The sequence below is a fragment of the Myotis brandtii genome, unplaced genomic scaffold (genome assembly GCF_000412655.1).
Source record: "Myotis brandtii unplaced genomic scaffold, ASM41265v1 scaffold46, whole genome shotgun sequence".
NCBI lineage: Eukaryota > Metazoa > Chordata > Mammalia > Chiroptera > Vespertilionidae > Myotis > Myotis brandtii.
This window is the reverse complement of record NW_005367587.1, coordinates 3045820-3052104: the sequence shown is the minus strand read 5'-3', so window position 1 is coordinate 3052104 and position 6285 is coordinate 3045820.

Below are 6285 nucleotides of genomic sequence, written 5' to 3'. Positions count from 1 at the left end.
TGTTATATAACTTCAGGTTTGTTATTTGTGTTTTTTTCATCCCTCATCCATTTATGGAAACACAAGCCAACTCATAGCAATTGTTCAATATATATATTTTTATAAAATACTGAGCTTAATCTCTTTTGTTCTCAAGCTGAGAGACCATTACTTTCTGTGTCCAGATGAAGAACTAAAATGAGCCACATAGACATATAGGAGGATTTATGAAATAATTTATAAAGAGCTCATTCAAACAGGAGTCACATTTGACTTTTATTGTACAGTATTTGTAATTCTCTCAATATACAGTGGTTTTTTTTTTCCATGCATGACATGCTATGTTCTTGTTTCAAATTTAATAATAAACACCTTGAAAGCAGAATCGCTCAAGAACCAAACTTATCTAATATATTTGTATCATTGCAATTTCCCTTATGGTCAGTTTTTATGCATTCAAATTTCCAAAACAGTGTGATATATTTTCCAGACCACTCGTCATTTCCAGATATAACAACTTTTTGTGTCCATCCTCTTCATAGAGGGAAGTGCAAAATGCTCAGGCCAGTTCATTCCTCAATTTACTTCAGAAATGTACCTTTTAGGGTGTCTCACCTATTACCTGATCAAGCACAATTACTAAGTTTACTCTCCTTAAAAAATAAATACTTGCAAAGTTTGGTCTTTACCTGATCAAGCACAATTACTAAGTTTACTCTCCTTCTTAAAAAATAAATACTTGCAAAGTTTGCTCCCCTTGCTGTGAGTGGGGAAGCAGATCCAATGTGCCCTCTCTTTCAACTCTGCCTTTCAGGATCTCTGCTAGTGGGAAAACCTCAGAGATAAGAGCACATGGAGCATGAGGAGTAACACTGGGTCACATGTCTCTAAGCCTTGGTAGGAAAGCTGCTGTGGAGCTCTGCTATTGGCAGACCACGTGGCTGTTGTTGAGCCATTCAGCATCTCAGAAAAAACAAACACAAAAATCAAAATATGCATTCTTCTCTACCTGGTGTAGATGTGAGTAAATGTAAATGAACATGGGCAAGCATGAATTGAGGTGCTTTAAAAAACATACCCAAAGGAAAACTGGCTGTGAGTGGTTTCGAGCTCAGAAAACTCCTGGAAATTTTGTTAAAATGTGCCACGCCAGCCCTGGCTGGTTTGGCTCCGTGGATGGAGCGTCGGCCTGTGGACTGAAGGGTCCAGGGTTCGATTCCGGTCAAGGGCACATGCCTGGGTTGCGGGCTCGATCCCCAGTGTGGGGCGTGCAGGAGGCAGCCAGTCAGTGATTCTCTCTCATCATTGATGTTTCTATCTCTCTCTTCCTCTCCCTTCCACTTTGAAGTCAATAAAAAAAAATGTGCCACGTCAGCCAGGCAAAACAGTGATTCTGATTCAGAATGCCTAGGATGGGATCTAATATTCTACATTTCTAAGAAGTCTCAGGTAATATGGATACTGATCCTCCCAGCAAAGACTTGGAGTAATGCCCCATTTTGTGGTGACAGTAGGACCTCCCCTATAAAGGAGATATGGTGAACAGGGACCTCTCAATTTTGCTATCACCTCAGCATTACAAGATAAGAAAGAACACAGATGAGGTTGCTTGTGGGGAATTTAATTTGTGTTTCCCTCATGACCATCCAGAAGCAGTGTGCCTGAGTGGTAAGATAGCAGTGAGAGCAAGTCCCTGCTCAGCCCCCGACTCGTTAGAGAAGCCTTATGCAAGTCATCATTCTAATTTTTTTTTTTAAATAAGCATTTAGATACTTATTCCAGGCTTCTCTCACAGATGCTATAAATATTAACAAGGACTACTTTAAAGAAAGAGTAGATGCAAATAGAAGATATGAGTACTCACTGTCATCTTTTCTACTTTTCATTAGATTTCCCTCTTACTACTTATACATGATTTATTTTTGGCCCCTGTCCTCTCCATTTTCTTGATATTCTTCTCATGAGACCATGTGATGTATTATTCAAATGCCCCAACTTCTTTTATTGCTAATTATATATTAACCAGGTTCTAACTTCATTCTTCTCTGTATTGAATCCTGGTCCAGGCATGACACTGACAAAAAGGATTCCTAGAGCTCAGAGGAAATTTTGGCAAATGGCAGTTCTCTTTTAGGCCTGTTAGTCTTAATGGAATATTTGATAAGATGGTAATAGCCCCTGAGATCCTTTTATAGCAAACCCAGGGGCGAAGTGTGTGAGTGTATATGTATATATTTAACAGACTCAATGATTTTCATTTATTCATTTAAGTTCTTAGCGGGGTCAGTTCTTGAAAGTATTTCACAATGAGGATTTCTTCAAACATGCTAAACATGCATGATCTAAATTGTCTTCCATTTCCAATTATACTTATTGATGTATAGAGAAAATTTTCTCCATGTGTATGAAACAGTTGCAGTTTAAAATTTATTTCCTCAGCTCATATTTACAAGTGAAGAACTGTTCACCATTCTCTAGGATATCTCTTCTGATAGTTTATAGAGTCAGCAATCTGGTTCCTCAAGCACAGTCTTATTCATGTGTCATCCATGTATATCTGCCACTTCAATTTCCCTTCTCAAAGACTGAGTGTGTCCATCCTAGTACCCAATGGTTAAAATGTGTTTCCTCTGGGGGGGATGTTTATTGTGCTTGCCAATCACATATAAAATGATATCATTCTTTCTCGGTTTCAAACATAAGGTCCAGGATTTAAAAATCTTTAAAAATATGAGTGGGCAGGCAATGAAAACATGTTGAGGATAATAATAGCAATGATAACTGTTAAAACTCATTGAGTCCTTTACTGTTTCAGGCACCATGCAAAGTGCTTAACCTAGGAGTTCTGACTTAATTCTCACAACAGTAGTATAAAGAAACAATAATGAATACACTCATTTTGCAGATATTGACACTAAGGCTTAGAAATGCTAAGTAATGCTGCTCAAGGTCATACAGAAATAAGTAACATATCCTCTAGTGAAAACTAAACCATTCTTATGTTAAAGCTTGTGCTCTCTAATCACTATGCTAAATTATTTTGGCAAAAGTTTACTAATTCTAGATCTGGGTGTCACCACTGTCCCAACAGAAAATGCATTTCCATCTCAGGTGCAGTGCCCTGCAATGCTCACACTGTCATTTTGAGGCTTTGATTAGAGTTGAATGTTCCAGGTTCCACCTATGCAACATGTGGGAAGTTAACAGTAAACCTGTTTCATTACACCGTCAACCTTAATTAATGTGTTTGTAATAATGGCTTGGAATTTATTTAACCAAAATAATAACTTCATTTAGCATAACGACTTGATGCACAGGCAGCAATGAGTGGCAGTGTTCCTGCGGCTGTTTCCAGAACATTTACCATGGGGCTAATGGGAAATCACCTTTGTGATCCTGCAACACCTGTTAATGCCTTGTTTCACCTCTGAAGCCTGATCTTTTCATGTGAAGTTGGGCAGTCACAGAGAGTTAAACAGGAACCGAGTGAATTATTAATTATTTTAATAGCATTGTTATGGATGCTTTGTTATTAAAAATTTTGCAATGCTGTAATGAGAGATCCGTAAAGCACATCCTTCATAACCTTTATAAAGTGGTTTGAGGAGCCAAAAAAACAGTTGGACATAGCCAGGCATACTGTGAATGTGTTTACACAAAGGGTATTCTGATTCATTTCAAGTCTCTCTGGAGCCATTGTGAGTTGTTGGGAGGTGGTAGAAAAATGATTGATTCCTCACTTTATGTTTAGCTTTGTTTTCATACTTAATCAGTGAAATAAGGACTATAGGTTTGACTCATTTTATTGCATTTTGCTTTGTTGTACTTCGCAAGTGTTACATTTTAAATTATTATTATTATTATTAGTTAAAGGCAAGCTCCTCCACCAGTAAAAAGATCATGACTCACTTTACTGTGATACTGGCTTTATCATGGTGGTCTGGAACCAATCCCACATGATCTGTGAGGTATGCCTATATTCAGATTTTCAACCAGTCAATGAGGACTGAAGAGGCATCTTTAAATATCCCTCAGTAGAGCCATTTGTGGGGAAAGTGTAAGGGATCAAATCCAAGTATGAATCCTTAATAGTTAGGAAAATAATCTCTCTAATTGGGGTGAATCAGCTGAGCTCAGTCAACTGGTTGATAAGCTTGGCAAAGTAGCAGTGCTGCTAGTTGTCTGCTAAAATGCATGTTCTCCTTTCTTCTTAGAGATAGAAGCAGGGCACATATTATTTGGAGCCTGTTATTTCCCATTCCTCCTTTCAGAGATTAAGTCCTTGCCAACGGAATGAGTGGAAGTGGTGTGTCATTTGTTAATCTGGGCCGTGAGACATTGGTCTGCATTTCTCCATGTTCTCACTTAGTGTCAACTAGGTAGGCAAGAATAGGATGCTAAGGGCAAAGTAACAACAGGGAAGGGATTTGAATCTCTGAATGATTGTAAGGAGCAAAGCTTCCCACCAAACCTTTGTCACTTACTTCAGGACTGTTCTATAAGCAATTAAAGAGCCTTTATTTTCTTTAAGCTGCTATTAAGTTGTTTTTTATGTTTGTTTTTTTTAGCACCTTAACTAATGCAACAAGCTTGACTAAATTTACCCATACCATTCATTAAAATGAGTCAGATCTAATAATGTTACAGGCTAAGATTTTATGGGAAGTAAATCTACTTAAAGAAATCTCATGAAAATACCAAAATATTTTAAGCAAAACTGCAGTTAGATTAAAAGGTGTTTATCTGATTACACATATTCCATAAGATGCTTTCAAGGAGTGAGTCAATACAATTAGCAATAAATAAAATCTATTATAAAGATGAACAGAACTTACTTTTTATGTTTGGACATAGCCTCATATGGTAAACAAGATAATATTAAACATGACTTTGCTTCTGGAGTTATGAAGCTCAACTCTTAGTTATTCAAATAATATATAATGAACAACTATTATATATTAAAATCTTGTTAATGCTGTTAATTCCTGAAGTTATGTGTTTTCTCTTCAGTGAAATGACTTTGCCAAACCTAACATAGACTAAATAGCTTATGGTAAAACAAAACATCAGTATGGGACATAGATAGCAAAGGTTTCAATTATTATTGAAAATAATATTTTATGATGTGGAATAAGATCACCTCTCATCTTCTATGCTCATTCTTCCTGATAATAAGTGTTAGAAGTAAACGTGTATAGGCATGTTAGAATGGTTTGTAAAAGGAGAACAAAACTACATAAGAAATATAATTACCAAATATACACATAACCACATATCTGTCTCTTTCTCTATCTCTAGCTATCTATATATTTACTTCTGGAGAAAGAAATTATTTAATATTTTATGTTTCCTTAAATCCAAAAAGTCAGTGACATCAGGCACCAGGTTGGTTCTTGGGCCAATTATTGATTGCCAGAATTTAAAATGTCAGTAAATCCACTGATACGTGGAAACGAGGAAACCATTTCAAAAGTCACTGAATATCAAGTTTAAAGGGGTAGACATTTCAGGATGTGATCTTTTCTAAGCCCTTTCCACAAATGCTATGCTAAGCTTATATGGACAAATTGAATGCATGAAACTATATATGAGCATAACCCTGATGAAAAAGTGAAGCAGAAAGTTCAATAAATCTTCAATGATTTTGAACAGTGTGAACACAGTAGTTAAAATTATTGAGAATCTCTTTTGAATGTATTAAAGTGGTTGATTCTTAGGACACGATATGTGGATGCTATTTTCTCTGTCATTAGGAAGTATTTTTAAAGATTATTAGAAATCCCTTTGGATAAGTGTATATTCAATAATACTCTTGTTTGCATTTTAGATCAAATTCCATGATAATTACTACTCTGTGTACAATATTATTTTCCCAATAATGAATTTAACCAGAGGTCAGGTTAGCACTTCTGAGTTAGCCTTAGATTTCTGAAATTCCAAAAATAGAATGACAGCAATAATCATAATCTTTGTACATATGTTTTCATGTTGAGGCTATACCAAATTAAGAGTCCATTACAATTCTCTACAATAGCAAAGAGGTTATCAAAGAACATATTTGGAGACAAGACAGCATATTGCAGGAAATATTCGCTTGTTTAAAGAGATACGTATCTCCAAAGACATATTTGAGAAGATAGAGTGCCCCCCCCTCACCTAGGCAGATAAGAAAAATGGACTATATGTTGTGATAAGTACTCTTATTTACATGCAATAGAATTCTGTCTACCTTTTTAAAAAATATATTTTATTGATTTTTCTTACAGAGAGGAAGGGAGAGGGATAGAGAGTTAGAAACATCTATGA